This window comes from Chlorocebus sabaeus, chromosome 3, assembly GCF_047675955.1.
Source record: "Chlorocebus sabaeus isolate Y175 chromosome 3, mChlSab1.0.hap1, whole genome shotgun sequence".
Taxonomy (NCBI): Eukaryota; Metazoa; Chordata; class Mammalia; order Primates; family Cercopithecidae; genus Chlorocebus; species Chlorocebus sabaeus.
Window position 1 is genome coordinate 38,519,226 of NC_132906.1, and position 16,647 is coordinate 38,535,872.

A 16,647-nucleotide genomic window follows, 5' to 3' on the forward strand; every position below is an offset into this window, starting at 1 on the left:
AACAGCATAGGCTAGGTTCTTCCATCTCACTTGTCTTCTGGAGCTTGGCTTGTATCTTCCAAGATGCCAGAAATCAACTGTCCTGGGAGTTTGGTATAAGTAGGTAAACTGGAAGTAGGATTATGAAGGATTCAAAACCAAGTCAGACAAAGAACTGTTGAAAGGATTAAGTTGTTGACCCTGGAAGTGGAAAGGGTAGCTCTGAAGAGACTTTAAACAGAAAGTAGGGGCTGAGGCCAGGCACGGTGGCTCACGCCTATAATCCCAGCACTTTGGGATACCAAGCCGGGTGGATCACTTGAGATCCGGAGTTTGAGAACAGCCTGGTCAACATGGTGAAACCTTGTCTCTACTGAAAATACAAAATTAGCTGGGCATGGTGATGGGGCCTGTATCCCAGCTATTCGGGAGGCTGAGGCAGGAGAATCACTTGAATCTGGGAGGCGGAGGTTGCAGTGAGCCGAGATAGTGCCACTCGACTCCAGCCTGGATAACAGAGTGAGACTCTGTCTCAAAAAAACAAAATAAAATAAATAGAAAGTGGGTTTAAATATGTGCCTTGTGGTTGCCAAGTGGTAGAACTAGGAAAATGGGTGGAACGTATAAGGGATGCATGTTTCTCCTTCAACAAACATTGAAGAAACTGCCAGGTATCGGTTAGAGCTCTGGGAAACTAGATTCAAGATGGAAATCAGCATTTATTCACTTAAAGGAAGTTACTGTCCAGTGGGAAAGACATGCAAGCAAACAATTATAATAGATCATGATAAATGCAAACAATATGCATTGTATTCGGTGAGAGAATAGAAGAGGGCAGCCTATACCTGCATTGGGGGCAGATCTGCTTGGACTATCTGCTTGCGGGTGCCAAGGGCAGCTCCTCCATCCTCACTGATTCCACTTCATTCAAAATTCCATTATCTTTCATCTGAGTTTCTGCAACTGTCTCAAGCTGGTCTTCCTGACTTCAGCTTTGCTGCTTCAATTCTTTCATCCACATTGCAGACAAAGTAGTATTTCCAAAAAGGAAAACTGATTCCCCCACTAAAAGCCTTCAATAACTTTTGATTACCACAAAAACAAAATCCAAATGCTTAAGGGCCCCTGCTTCAATGTCTAACCTTTTCTTGCTCCGCACGTTTAAGCTCTATTTACAAAGAACTACTTGTCACTTTCGTAAGAGTCACCATTTCTTCCTAACTCCTGGGCTTCTGCACATGTCGCTCTTTGCCTGAAACCAGCTGCCCTCAAAATCCACACATGTAGAGGTACAAAAAGAGAGCATGTGTACTTACGCACACATACTGTGTGTACATTCATGTGCACCCACCCCCACACACTTCCCATTTCTACCCTTGCCTTACTAACTCGTTCTTTCTTCCTCTGGTCCACAACACCCCAAGACTCAGTGCTATTCCTCCTTGTGGGTACACTCCTGTGTAGCACCCTCTGTGCGTACCTAATCAACTAACTCATCACACTGCATTGTACTTGGCTGTTTACTTTTCCATCTGTTTTTTTTTTTTTTTTTTTTTTTTTTTGATACAGAGTCTCACTTTGCTGCCCAGGCTGGAGTGCAGTGGCATGATCTTGGCTCACTGCAGCCACTGCCTCCCGGGTTCAAGCGATTCTCTTGCCTCAGCCTCCTGTAGCTGGAATTACAGGCGTGTGCCACCATCGGCTAATTTTGTATTTTTAGTAGAGACGGGGTTTCACCGTGTTGGCCAAACTAGTCTTGAACTCCTGACCTCAGGAGTTCTGCCTGCCTTGGTATCCCAAAGTGCTGGGATTATAGGAGTGAGCCACTACGCCCAACCCCATCTTTCTTACTGGAGGAAAATCTGCTTGAGTGTGAGGACCACATCTTATTCCTCATTATATTCCCAGCGGCTACCATAGTTCCAAGTACATCGTAGAATGTGACTATGTATTTGTTTAATAGATGAGTAAACGAATAAACTTTTGAAGAATGCTATAGTATACAAATATATGTTACACATCTCAGTTGAGTGACTGTTCTAAAAACTTTGGAAGGTTCTTCAAACCAAAAAACTATGATTATATAAATCTGTCTTAGATCGTTTTTAGAAAGAGGTAATAAATAAGTAAATAATCCATGAACTATTTCTTACCTATGGGCAGTGTGATGATTAATTATATGTTGACTTGACTGGGGTATGAGATACTCAGATATCTGGTTAAACATGATTTCTTGGCATGTCTGTGAGGGTGTTTCTGGAGGAAATCAGCATTGGAATTGGTGGACTAAGCAAAGCAGGTTGTTCTTCCCAACGTGAGTGGGCATTATCTAACCTGTTGAGGGCCCAAATAGAACAAAAAGGTGAAGTGAGGTTGAATTCTTTCTCTGTACCTGACTACTTAAGCTGAGGCATTGATCTTCTCCTGCCCTTAAACTAGGACTTACCCCATTAATGCTCTCAGTTCTTAGGCCTTTGGGCTCACAGTGGGATTGATATCACCAGCTTTCCTGGGTCTTTAGCTTGCAGGTAGCAGAGGGCATGAAGAAACTAAGGCCCAGAGGTATGAAGTGAGATGCTATTAGTCACAGATAGGCTCTAAATTCTTACCCCAGTACTTTCTACCACAGTCCACCATTTCACAAATAAGACTGCTTGGATTATCTGGAATTTCACTCCCCATCTTATTTCTAATTTTTTTAGACCAGATTTTCCCTGAGAGAATGAGTTCCTAATGGGAACCCAACACTAGTTAGAGCAAGTCTGTTCTGTCAAGGACTCTAAGAGACTCTTTCCTTCTGGTGTCTTTCTTCTAGACTCAGTTAACCAAGGGAAGGAACTCAAGTTGTACATTTGTCTTGAAAGCGAGGCCTTACAGCATCAACTAGGGGAAAGCACTAAGAGTAAGTCTAAGGCTGACTTTCTTCGCTCAGGCTCTCAGGGTGGCAGTTTTTCTGGATCCACCTGGATTCCTCATGTTGGTGTTACCAGGCACATCCACGCCAACCTCCAGGTGTCTCCTTTCCACCAAAAAGGTGGTGCTATTTAGACAGGACTTTCCTCAGGAATGCCATGATTATTGTGAATCTGTATAATTTCACCTTTTGTCAGTTATGAGACAGGAGGAGGCCTCCATCAGATGATAAGAGTGCCTGAGTTACTTTCTCAGCCTTACAGGCAGCTCCATAAGTGACCATCCCGCTCCTCTTTGTTGGTTCTGTGAAAAGAACTCAGATTATGTCAATCAACAAGACATTTATGGTGAAAAAAACATATGGGAATGAGGAGAGCGAGTGCCTCAGGGTATTAGAAAAAGGCCTACCTCAAGGCCTCACGGAGAAGGTCTGTATTCTGGTATTTTGTGATTAACATGACTTAACTTCTCTCTCCTGTTTCTGAGGAATTTCTTTCTACATGTGCATTTTATGCTTTATGACTATGGCATTATTAGAGTGTCTGCTCATTTGTAACCTTTACTGCCTAATGGCCTCTGCAAATGGCCTTCTCTGCGAGTCCTTTCACCTTCAACCCCTCTGCTAATTGCTCAACTCTGTTTTTTATTTCACTTTCAAATTCCTGAGAGAAAAATCTCATTGCCCTGCCTAATCAACATCATCCCTTGCTAGACAAAGCTGTTCTGTCAAACCACCTAATAAACCTCTGGATAGCCTGTATATTGGCTGGCCTTTTCTCACTTGGTCTAGGAAATGTGTTATATAAAATGTTATATAAAATGCTTCAAAGTGGGGGCAAAACGGTCGCTGCCTTGGTATCCCTGTGGAGCTTCCCAGCAGTGGCCTAGCAGAAAAGTAAAAGATGTCTGAATATATTCGGGTAACCAAAGATGAGAGCGGTTGAGCCCGTTGAAATACCATCGGAAGATGATGGGACAGTGCTGCTGTCCACGGTTACAGCCCAGTTTCCAGGGGCATGTGGGCTTCGCGACAGGAATCCAGTGTCTCAATGTATGAGGAGTGCCCTGCTGGTGGAAGGAATTCCTCATGCCCCTGATGCTGGCTGGGGAAATCTGGTGTATGTTGTCAACTACCCTAAAGATAACAAAAGAAACATGGATGAGACAGATGCTTCATCAGTAGTGAATGTGAAAAGAGCAGTTCAGAAAACATCTGATATAATAGTGTTGGGTCTCCCATGGACAACAACTGAGCAGGACCTGGAAGAATATTTTAGTACCTTTGGAGAAGCTCTTATGGTGCAGATCAAGAAAGATACTAAGACTGGTCATTCAAAGGGGTTTGGCTTCGTTTGTTTTATGGAATATGAAACACAGGTGAAAGTAATGTCACAGCAGCATATGATAGATGAACAATGGTGTGACCGTAAGCTTCCCAGTTCTAAGCAAAGCCCAGATAAGCCTTTGAGAAGCAGAAAAGTGTTTGTGGGGCACTGAACAGAGGACATGAATGCGGATGAGCTGTGGCAGTTCTGTCAGTACGGGGAAGTGGTGGTTGTCTTCATCCTCAAGCCATTCAGGGTCTTTGCCTTTGTTACATTTGCAGATGATCAGGTGCTACCGTCTTTGTGTGGAGAGGACTTGATCATTAAAGGAATCAGCATTCATATATCCTATGCTGAACCTACGCATAATAGTAATAGAAAGAAAGAAGTGGAAGATTTGGCGGTAATCCAGGTGGCTTTGGGAATCGGGTGGATTTGGTAATAGTAGAGGGGGTGGAGCTGGTTTGGGAAACAATCAAGGTAGTAATATTGGTGGTGGGATAAACTTTGGTGCATTCGGCGTTAATCCAACCATGATGGCTGCAGCCCAGGCAGTGCTACAGAGCAGTTGGGGTATGAGGGCATGTTAGCCAGCCAGCAGAACCAGTCACGCCCATCGGGTAATAACCAAAGCCAAAGCAACATGCAGAGGGAGCCAAACCAGGCCTTTGGTTCTGGAAATAACTCTTATAGTGGTTCTAATTCTGGTGCAGCAATTGGTTGGGGATCAGCATCAAATGCAGCATCGGGCAGTGGTTTTAATGGAGGCTTTGGCTCAAGCATGGATTCTAAGTCTTCTGGCTGGGGAATGTAGACAGTGGGGTTGTGGTTGGTTAGTATAGAATGGTGGGAAATTCAAAATTTTCTAAACTCATGATAAGTATATTGTAAAATACATGTGTACTAAGAATTTTCAAAATTGGTTTGTTCAGTATGGAGTGTAGTCAGCAATAAGGAGATACACCTAATGTAAATGACAAGTTAATGAGTACAGCACACCAACATGGCACATGTATACATATGTAACAAACCTGCATGTTGTGCACATGTACCCTAGAACTTAAAGTATATATATATATATATGAAGAGCTAAAGGAAATTTATAAGTTTTGTTACATGCGCTGGGCAAGGTGGCTCACACCTGTAATCCCAGAACTTTTGCTGAGGTAGGTGGATCACAAGGTCAGGAGTTCAAGACCAGCCTGGCCAAGATGGTGAAACCCCGTCTCTACTAAAAATACAAAAATTAATTGGGTGCAGTGGCAGACTCCTGCAATTCCAGCTACTCGGTAGGCTGAGACAGGAGAAGCGCTTGAACGTGGGGGGCGGAGGTTGCAGTGAGCCGAGATCATGCCACTGCACTCCAGTCTGAGTGACAGAGTGAGACTCCATCTCAAAAAATAAAAAAATATATAAATAAATAAAAATAAGTTTTGTTACATGAAAGGTTGAGTGGTTGAAAGTGAGCTGCTATTTGCCTTATTGGTAAATTAACACACAATTGATATCAAAGTGTTTCTCCTGTAATATTTTATCCCTGGACTTGTCAAATGAATTCTTTGCATGTTCAAAATGGAAACCATGGACTAGAACTACATTCTTTACTCCTTGTTTTAATTTGAACCCCACCATATGGATTTTTTTCCTTAAGAAAATCTCCTTTTGGGAGATCATGGTGTCACAGTGTTTGGTTCTTTTGTTTTGTTTTTTAACACTTGTCTCCCCTCATAAACAAAAGCACAATATGAAGCCTTCATTTAATCTCTGCAGTTCATCTCATTTCAAATGTTTATGGAACAGGTACTTCATTGAAAGTAGTGCTGTAAATATTCTGCCATAGGAATACTTCTGTCTACATGCTTTCTCATTCAAGAATTCGTCATCATACATCATACATCACAGGCCATGTCTTTGACGATGAGTGTCCCATTTTTATCTGCTGTTCTTTGTTTCATGGAGTCATATCAATGCTATGAACGCAAGGCTGTGATATGGAACCAGAATCCTGTTTGAACTTTTGAAACCTTGTGTGAGATTGATGGTGGTGCTGAGGCACGAAAGGCTAGTATGAGGGAGAAAAGGAGAGAGTGTGTGCAGAGACTTGGTGGTCCCTATGGATATTTTTAAATTTGGCGAGCCATGTCTCTCAATCCTGCGGCTTTGGTGAGAGAGTGTGCAGAGAGCAATTACAGCAAATAATGTGCAAATGTTTTTTGCATTCAAAGGACATCCACATCTGTTGGAAGACTTTAAGTGAGTTTTTGTTCTTAGATAACCTGTATTAGTTGAATGTGTTAAGTGAAACGATACTTGTATTCCCCCTACCCCTTTTTCAACTGCTGTGAATGCTGTATGTTGTGTGTTCTCTTCTGTTACTGATATGTAAGTGTGGTGATGTGAACTGAAGCTGATGAGTTGAGAACATGGACTGAGCTTGTAATGTGCTTTGCAGGAGTACTTGGAAGCAGAGTTCACAGTGAACTCAGATGTCTCAAAGAAGGGTGGAAGTTCTAATGTCTGTTAGCTACCCATAAGAATGCTGTTTGCTGCGGTTCTGTGTCCTGTGCTTGGATGCTTTTTATAAGAGTTGTCAATGTTGGAAATTCTTAAATAAAACTGATTTAAATAAAAAAACAAAACAAAACAGAAACGCTTAAAAGACTGTCTAAATTTGCTTTCCTTGACCAGTGGCTGCGGATGGGGGATTCTTAGGAGAGTCAATAAACTTCGGCCTAACTGACTCCATACCCCAGAAAGAAGTTTGAATATGGTGATGCTATTTCGTCTCTCCTTGTGAGACTTCACTGTCAGCACCTCACGTTCATGCATGAAATGAAGTGACTCCATAGCTTCCAGGCAAATAATAAACCAGGCTGCTCTTTCTGATTTCCCCAGAAGGTTCCAGATCCCTGTTGAAAGAAACATTGGTAGCCTGAAGATGGAGAGCAAGTTTAGATTCCTGTGTGATCAAATTTATTCCATACGGTAATTTAGACAACAGAGAAAACTGGACTGTGGGCCCTTTTGAACCAAACCTTAAATGCACTTTGAAATGTGATTTAGTTTCAGAAAAAGTGATTATTGGCTAAAAATCCAACCTTGTGATAATTTGGATATTGTGAATGATGCAGCTGTGCTTTGGCCGTCTTTATGGACGAAGGTGCTCCTGAGTTATGGATGATTCATTCCTCACTGTACAAAGCATTTGGCATCACTAAATGCAGTTGAAATTGGAGAGACACTATACATTACACATGGAAAAAATTTGCATTTTAACATCTCCAGAATGCTATTAAATATCTCAGAAAGATCCATAAAGGAAAGTGTGTCCTAGAGCTTGAAATAGACAGTGATTGGAAAAGGTAGAAATAGAGTTCCTATGTTTCAGAAAGGAGCCATATCATCCCATAAATCTTTGAAAAGAAGTTTTCTTGGGCTCTGCTCTAAGCATTCAAATGCTTCCCAGGAGCACCTTGACCTTAAATTAACATTTATAGAGTTTAGCTGACATCAAGCTTTGCAGTTTAATGGAAGGCTTAAAGTTGAAGAAGGTAAGTAGTCTAAATTGGTAGTGTATATTAAGTCCTGAATAAGGATGCATTTCCACAACTACCACCATTTTCATTTATTTCCCCCTCTAGAACAATAATAACAATTGGTAAAATATATGAAATGCATTTTCATTCATGAATAATACATTTTTATATGTTAACCTCATGGAAACAGGAGCAGTTCAACAGTAACAGCAGCATTAATGCTGTCGTCTTAAGAAAGGGTATATAGGTGGCAATGTTTGCACTATATGGCCTTGATAGTGCTGTTTTCTGTAGAACCTGTGATTTAAATGTGGGTTGTAAGAAATATTAACCAAGTGTTAAAATAATAAAGCAGCACCTTTAAACAGGCAGAAAAGACGAAAATATACAGTGTTGCCTACAGATTCTATTACAGATCAAATGAAAATGAGGTAAGTTCCATTCTGCTTAAACCAGGAGTGTATTCTAAGTAGAATATGAATGTCTGGGGAGTAATATATAAAGCATGAAGATGGTTTTTTAATACTGCTAATGAGTTGCCCCTTGGTTGTATTACAGATAAAAACAGGTTTCCAATATACATACACATTTCTACGCTGCTTAAAGCCTGATTTATAAACGTTCAGCATTAGCGCACAAAGGAAAAGTCCATTTCTCCAGGTGTTTAGTCTGTCAGAATGACAGTGACTTGGCCTCAAGGAAAGATGTTTTCAAAACAGGAGTCAACTAGGAGAGTTAGTTCTACTCTCAGATCTAGGCAGAAAGGATCCAACTCTGGGCCCTGGGTTTAGCTGGGAGCAGGGTAGCAGGGACCCGATCCTGTCCTCCTCTCCCCGTGTGTGTTGGAGCAACTTCCTCAAAAGTTTCTAAGCCCTCCTTATGTGGCTGAGACCAGCCAGAGCAGCAGTGCCATCCCAGCAGGATGCCCTGAGCTGGACCAACACCTGTGGGGGCCCTGGACCCCATGGCTACCCATTAGGGTACTCTCCAATCCTCTCTCCCCATGCCCAAAGTGTGAAGTCACCCAGATTCCCTTAGGAATCCCAGTACTCGAATCTGTGGAGCTGTCCTAGGGTCCTGTAGCCAGTTGCCAGTTCCCAGAGGACAGTTTGGTGAGCAAGTGATTCTGGCTGGAGGCTCAGTATTTCTTTTGCTGGATTGCATGAGATGAACCATCAGAATGTGGCTAATAAGCTGATTTGGGGTGACTCAAACTGTTTATGTGGACAGTAGCTCTTTAAAAATATATTAACAGTCTGGGCGTGATGGCTCATGCCTGTAATCCCAGCACATTGGGAGGCTGAGGCAGGCGGATCACTTAAGGTCAGGAGTTTGAAACCAGCCTGGCCAACATGGTGAAACCTCTTCTCTACTAAAAATACCAAAATTAGCCAGACACAGTGTTGTACACCTGTAATCCCAGCTACTCAGGAGGCTGAGGCACAAAAATTGCTTGAACCTGGCAGGGTGGAGGTTTCAGTGAGCCGAGATCACATCACTGCACTCCAGCCTGGGCAAGAGAGCAAAACTCCATCTCAAAAAGTAATAATAATAAGTAAAAATATGTTTACCTTCCTCCTTCCACCCCAAGGTAAGGGTGGCCCTGTAGTTAGTTACAGTAAGCAATAAAGATTACAATCTAGGCAGATTAAAGTAAGACAAGAAAGTTTCCCTTCAAAGTTGATGACATACATATCACTTATATAAGAGCCAGGAAATAAATTAGTTTTTTATTAGTGGAATGTCTGGGAAAATGAGGTGCTTCATAAGTAAAAGAAGGCTGGGTGTGGTGGCTCATGCCTATAATCCCAGCACTTTGGGAGGCTGAAGCAGGAGAATTGCTTGAGTTCAGGAGTCTGAGACCAGCCTGGGCAACACAGTGAGACCTTTGTACAAAAAATAAGCAAAATTAGCTGATTGTGGTAGTGTGCACCTATAGTCCCAGCTACTAGGGAGGCTGAGGCAGGAGGATCACTTAAGCCTGGGAGGTCAAGGCTGCAGTGAGCCAAGACTGGGCCACTGCACTCCAGCCTGGGCAACAGAATGAGGCCCTCTCTCAAAAACAAAAACAAAAGCAGCAGCAGCAGCAGCAGCATGAGGAGGAGGAGCAAGAAGAAGAAAAAGACAAGGAAGAGGAGAGGAGGAAAGGAAGGAAGGAAGGAGGAAGAAGAAGAAGAAAGAAAGAAAAATAAAATATAAACTAGGACATATTGACAGGTACTTCCTTATGAAAATATTTATTGTAGCAGAGAAGGCCAAATATCTTTTCTAGAAGACTTCCTTGCTTAAACTCCATTTTGGACCTATTGGACTCCTCTTGGACACTGCCTCATACCATTTTAATCTTGCTTCCTGTTGTAGTTGCAGCTTCTATAAACAAGCTTGCACAAGCTTTGGCCCATTTTATGCTGAAAGCACTGCTTCTCTCATAACCTGCCCTGTGCTCTTCATGCTGTGGTATGGGACCCCTATGACTCTGGAAGTGGGTGCCAATGGGCAGTGCTAAACCCCCAAAGGAGATCCAAGGGACATCCTAGAGCCAATGGATAAATACTTTTCCCCATGATCCTTTGGGAGGACTATCTATTTGGCCACTCAAGCTACCAGCATGGTAGAGCCCCAGTAAACTCACAGAGGTGACCAACTCAAGAATGTATCTTTGATTTGGCTTTTCCTTCTTCCTTGTTTCATAATCCTTAATCCTTCACTCCTCTTCCCTGGGATTCCTTTCCAAAATAAACTACATGTACAAAAGCCTGAATCTCAGGCTTTGTTTTCCCAGGGGGAAGTCAGGCTAAGACAGCAGACTCATACCACAGGTCACAGTAATCATTCCCCTGATTTCAAATGGCCTCTCCATGAATTATCTATCACTTAAGCATGTCTCAGTGCATCACAAAGAGCCCTCCATATGTACATGTATTTATAAAGTTTATCACGCTGCAGTAAAGACACACATGATTATCCCATCACTTCCTGCTAAAGACTATAAAGCAGGGCCCATGTCTCATGATCCCTTGGTTTTCCCTATTAGCATCCAGGATGTTGTTCCAAATTCACTGGATAATTCATGGTGTTGTGCCACTGGTAACCTGCAGACAGTGGCTGTAAAAATATCTCTATTAACTGTAGATCTCACTCAGTACAATCACATGAGTGAGGGTAAGGAAAATATTTTCCTCTAACATGAATATTATGAACAACAAGGCACTATATAAGATATGTAACTGGCTTTATAAAGACACAGACATTCATTTATCTTCTCCTTACCTACCAAATGTCATTGAAATTGGCATAAAATCATTAACTGCTGTGTTTGTGTAGAATAAAATGATTGTCAGAAGATTCAGAAATTGTCATCATTCCTAAGATTCTGTTTTTTAGGGAAAACATTCACAGTTATGCAGAGTATAATTTCGATGACTGAAGCCAGGCTGCCAAAATAGTCAAGTTTCTTTAAGATTTAAGAACATCCAGGATCCACAGAAAAAATTGAGACGTCTTTGTTTAAAATGAACAGGCAAATCAAAAGTTATACACAGGCATACAGATATACTCTCACATGATCAACTAGGCCTGCAAGATTTGCAGGTAGCAATTTTCCACAGTCTCAAAGGAAGAGTGGGATGATTAAGTGTTTCTCTTGGACAGGCTTCATTGCTCTTAAAAAGGAGAAAGCTCTAGATAACATCTGGTAGTGATACATTATTGAAATACATTCTGGACACTTCTTCTTTTGGTCAAACAGCTGGAATCCTTTTTTTTTTTTTTTAAATAACATTTTGATCTGCTTAATCTTCAACTTCCTCCAGTTTGGAAACAAAGAAAGCATGAATGACAAAGAAATGTGCCCTCTTTATAATTACCTATTCTGTTCCAGGCATACAATGCAATGTTCTACACATGTTATTCATTCCTAGCACAGTCACAGAGAAACACACAACTGATAAGTTGTATATGAAAAGTTGTAATCAGCACATTTACATGCATTTTATTGCTGTATATCTCCTATATTTTTGTTGTGAGTATCCTACATCAGCGAAGTTCTAGTTCAGAAAATAGAAGGAGGATAGATATTTCAAGCAGAAGGACTTCATACAGAGAATTATTTACTCAGGTGTTTGAAGGTTGAAAGAGCAGAAAGGGAATGCTGAGGTAGCCCTGTATTAGTCAGGGGTTCTCTAGGAAAACAATAAGATCTCTCTCTGCCTCTCTCTCTCTCTCTCTGTTTCTCTCTCTCTCTCCCCCCCTCCCTCTCCCTCCCTCCCTCCAACCTTCTCCCTCCCTCCATCCCTCTCCCTCCTCCCTCCATCCCTCTCCTGCCTCCCTCAATCCCTCTCCCTCCCACCATCCCTCTACCTCCTTCCATCCCTCTCCCTCCCTTCTTAATTCTCCCTCCCTGTTTCTCCCTCTCTGCCTCTCCCTCTCCCCCTCCTCCCCTCCCTCTCTCTCCATCTGTCTAGCCTATATAGGTAGATAGATATGGATAGGTACATACAAAGAGATTTATTATGAGGGATTGGCTCCTGTAATTGTTGGGCCTGAGAAGTTTCATGATCTGCCATCTGCAAGCTGGAGGTCCAGGAAATCTTTTGGTGTGGTCACAGGCCAAATACAAAGCCCGAGAAATAGGAATACTGATGTCCACAGGCAGGGAGACAGGCTTATCTCAGCTCAAGAAGAGAAAAAAAAAAGTGCCCTTCTTCAGGCTTTTTCTCCTATTCAGGCCCTTAATGGATCGAGTGATGCTCACTCACATTGGTGAGGATATCCTTCCTTACTCAGCCATGGAGTCTCTTTCAGAAACACCCTCATAGACACACCCAGAAGGAATATTTTACCAGCTATCTGGGCATGCCTTAGCTCAGTCAGGTTGACACATAAAAGTAACCATCACAAACCCTGATGTTAGTAACTGCTGAGAGCAGGTACTACCCCTAGGCCTAGGGATACAAAAGAGAAGAGAAGAGGAGCTTGGAGGAGGCCTCCACCCCACCCTACTGCTGATGTTGGTCCCTGGGTTGGGGGCATGTCTGCTGCTGGGAGTGCCAAAAGAACTTGGAGGCTGTAGCAGTGGCTGTCCAGAAATTGGAGAACATGACAGAAATATCTTCTCCATTCTTTCCGCCTTCCAATCTCCTGTCTGTGCCTTCTGTTAGCCGAAGAGAAGGTAGAAGTCAAGGAAGCCTTGGAAATGTTTTGTAAAATAGCAGGCCCAGCATCACACAGCAGATAATAGAAAAGTGGCTTTAGTGCTGAAAGACAATATGCAAATCAACAATCCATAGCTCTGCAATAATTATTAGTTGATGTGGTACTTTTTTATCTAAATTTTTGTACAAGCAGGCACATTTTACTTTTCCTTAAGACTCTTTGAAACCATTTATAGTTGTTTTATACCTTGGGACTTTGTGATCACAAGGGGTACAGAGTAAGGTTAGATCCTATCATTTTTAATACCCCTAAAATAATATTGCAAGGTGAAAATATTATATTGATGTTTTATTAATTCATATACTCACACATTTTAAATTATGTTCTTATACATTTTTTATTTTGGCATTTGATATTATGATTCAACTGACAGATAAACAATTTTGGAAAGCTAGATGAATTTTCTACTGGCTTCAAATCTGAAGTCCTACAAAACTTCAGGGTAAGTTCAGCTTTCCAAATTCAATGCCAGAGAATGTGGTTTGAGATCTACTTTCATTAAACATTGTCGCAGCCAATTTTCCACAGAATCACAGTGGGCTTGCATCCTTAATTGGCTTTAAATTAGAAACATGGAACCACTATTCCTAACCTTTTCAATTTGACACCTAATGGCCTTTCACGAAGATTTCCAGAATATTAATTTCTTTATATATTATATCTTTATACATGAAGAGGTATTATTTATTGACTGTTACTAAGTCATGCCCAAAGTTAGAAGTAAAAATGCTTTATTCATAGTGAGAGAGGATGGTGAATAGGAAAGATTAAAAACTCAAGAATACTTGAGATCAAACTCAGTTATGACAACCTTGGTTGTCTATGGTATACTTCTGTGCCGTATACTGTTTTTATAGCAGAATTTCTCAATCTTGACACTGTTAACATTTTAGGCCAGATAATTATTTGTTGTGGGGAGCTGTCTTGTGCATTGTATGATATTTAGTAGCATCCTGACATCTAACCACATGATTCCAGTAGACTCCTTCGATCTGTGACAACAAAAATGCCTTGAGGCATTGCTAAACCTCCCTAGGGGCACAAAAATGACTCCTCCCTCCAGTTGAGAATGTAAGTTTCTTCAGCTAATTTTAATTCCCTCCCATGATGAACCAGGCATGGTGGCTCACGCCTGTAATCCCAGCACTTTGGGAGGCCGAGGCGGGTGGATCACGAGGTCAGGAGATCGAGACCATCCTGGCTAACACGGTGAAACACCGTCTCTACTAAAAACACAAAAAATTATCCTGGTGTGGTGGCGGGCGCCTGTTGTCCCAGCTACTCGGGAGGCTGAAGCAGGAGAATGGGGTGAACACAGGAGGTGGAGCTTGCTGTGAGATGAGATTGCGCCACTGGACTCCAGCCTGGGCGAAAGTGCGAGACTCCACCTCAATAACAATAATAATAATTCCTTACCATGATGATGTAAGTATAAGATGAGATGCCTGTATGTGTATGTGTGTGTGTGTGTGTGTGTGTGTGTGTATATAGTCCTAGCATACGCTCAACTCAGCAGATGAGTGCATAACTGGTAAAAATAAGTGGCATAACCCCCTGGAGTAAATTAATTTCTTTTTTTGGCTATAGAAACTTGCTGCTCGAAATGTGGTCTGATTAACATCAATTGGGATCTTTAATCCTGTATTTAAAATTTGGGTATTCTGTTCATCATGAATTTTTTTGGTATTCATTTTGATTTTTCAAAATATTGCATTAAAATATTATTATCTTGATTACTGAATTTCTTGTCACCCCTTAAATTTTGTGCCTAGTCCTGGCCATGTTAAAAGCAGAAGGTCAGACTCCAGGCCAGTCTTACTAAATCAGAATTTGCATTTTAGCAAGATCCTCAGGTGATTGAGATGCATTCAAGAAGCACTGCTGAAGTGCTGTTGGGATGGGGTGCAGGGGGAGGTAGGATTGGAGAGGACAGCGTGGGGCACATTTCAGATATCTGTTCCTCAGGTCTTCCTCATGAGCCTTGTGGAACAGTGGCTACAGAACAAGCTGAAACTACCAGGACAAGCTGCTTTCATGAGGGGACAGATGGGACATCTTTCTTTTCCATGCCTCGTTGATAAAGTGTGGCACAAAGTGAGAAAGGGGAGCATTCATCCCCATTCTGTGACAACCATGGTGAAACTTGCATGAGAAGTCATCAGGGAATGCGACCATCCTCTAAAACGACCAGTTTTCTGCTTTGGAAGCCCTGGGAGACCATGCCTTTGTGAGAAGGGTGCTGGCACCCTCAAGTGGATCCGTGGGCCATGGCAGGAGTAAGGAATAGGAAAGGAGGGCAGTGTGAGACACGTAGAGAAGACAAGACGGGAAAAGTCCTAGCTGCTGTTCCCCATTCAATGCCCCTTTTCATCCGGAAGTAGCCGGAGTCGTCGCCCAGAGCCCCCTAACAGCAGTTAGGGTGAGGGTGATATCTCCACAGTGGGAAATGAGGTAGGAATTATAAAGACATTATTTTAGGCACACAGAGAGGAAAAAGGGGTCCTTGGAAAATTTTTCACAGCTCTTGTCTAGCATGAAAGCCCTGACTCTTAGTCCCGGGCCAGCGATCTTTGATATGCAAATACAAGTCGTTTAGAAACTGGGTCCACCCAACACGGCAATTCCCACCGTTGTCCTCTTGCCCTTGCCCGCACATGTGCCTGGCAGCATGGCCACCCCCACATATCCCCATGCGTGTGGAACATCATGCCGCCCTGCATTTGCATATTAAAAGCTAGGGTGGGAGGGCCAGTTTTTTGGCGGGCTACGTGAATTACATGCCTGGTCAAACCAATCCCCTGAGCCCTATGCAAATCAGACACAGCCTCCTCCAGCCATCAAATATAGCTGGCTGGTATTACCTAAGTGTGGGGTTCCATCTCTAGGCTTTGGAGCCCCCCTCCCTCTGTCTCTGTACAGGGGAACTGCTTTCTTTTTTCCCCTCTTCTTGCCTATTAAACCCTCCGCTCCTTAAAACCAAAAAAAAAAAAAAAAAAGAAAAAAGAAAAAAATAGAAAAAAAAAAATACAGTCCCTGGGTGGGGTTTTCGGGGGCCAAAGGCCTGCAGTATTCTGGTGAGGGCAGAAGCCAGTGACGCTATCTGTAAATCAGGTAACTGCACTAGAAGCTATAAACTGGAGAGAGGGAGGACAACTTAGGTGACACAGATTTATTTATTTATTTTTATTTGAAATGTTGACGGTCTCCTCTGCCTCCAGCAATGGCTAGGTAAACAGGGGTGACATGCATGTGGTTAGGCTCCAACAAATACTAATTACATAAATGCATGGATCCTGGGGTTGAACATTTGATTTGGGCCATATTAACACTCTTCCCTACATGCATAAATTATAGACCCAGAAATAGTTATTGCACATTATGCCAACACTAGTTGGTTCTTAAATCTGTTGCATCCCCTAGAACTCAGTTATTCTGAAGAACAGACACATTTTTATGCATACAGAAATTGCATTAGTAATTGATACATCTCACATGTGTTTGTACTGTCCTGTTAAAAGGTATGTAGAGTTGCTGTTGCATATGCTTTATATGGCTGTATATTATATGCTTAATAACATATAAATTTGCTTAAAATTTTATTACATTTATGTCATTTGGTATATTCCTCTTTAAGGTATACTAAATGTATAATTAATTCCACACAGGAGTCTCTGTGTGTA

At 42.1% G+C, this 16,647-nt stretch overlaps 1 pseudogene; it reads left to right on the plus strand.

The window, feature by feature from the left end:
- The first annotated feature begins 3,794 nt into the window (after positions 1 to 3,794).
- LOC103214512 (TAR DNA-binding protein 43 pseudogene) lies at positions 3,795 to 5,139 on the plus strand (annotated as a pseudogene).
- Positions 5,140 to 16,647: the final 11,508 nt, after the last annotated feature.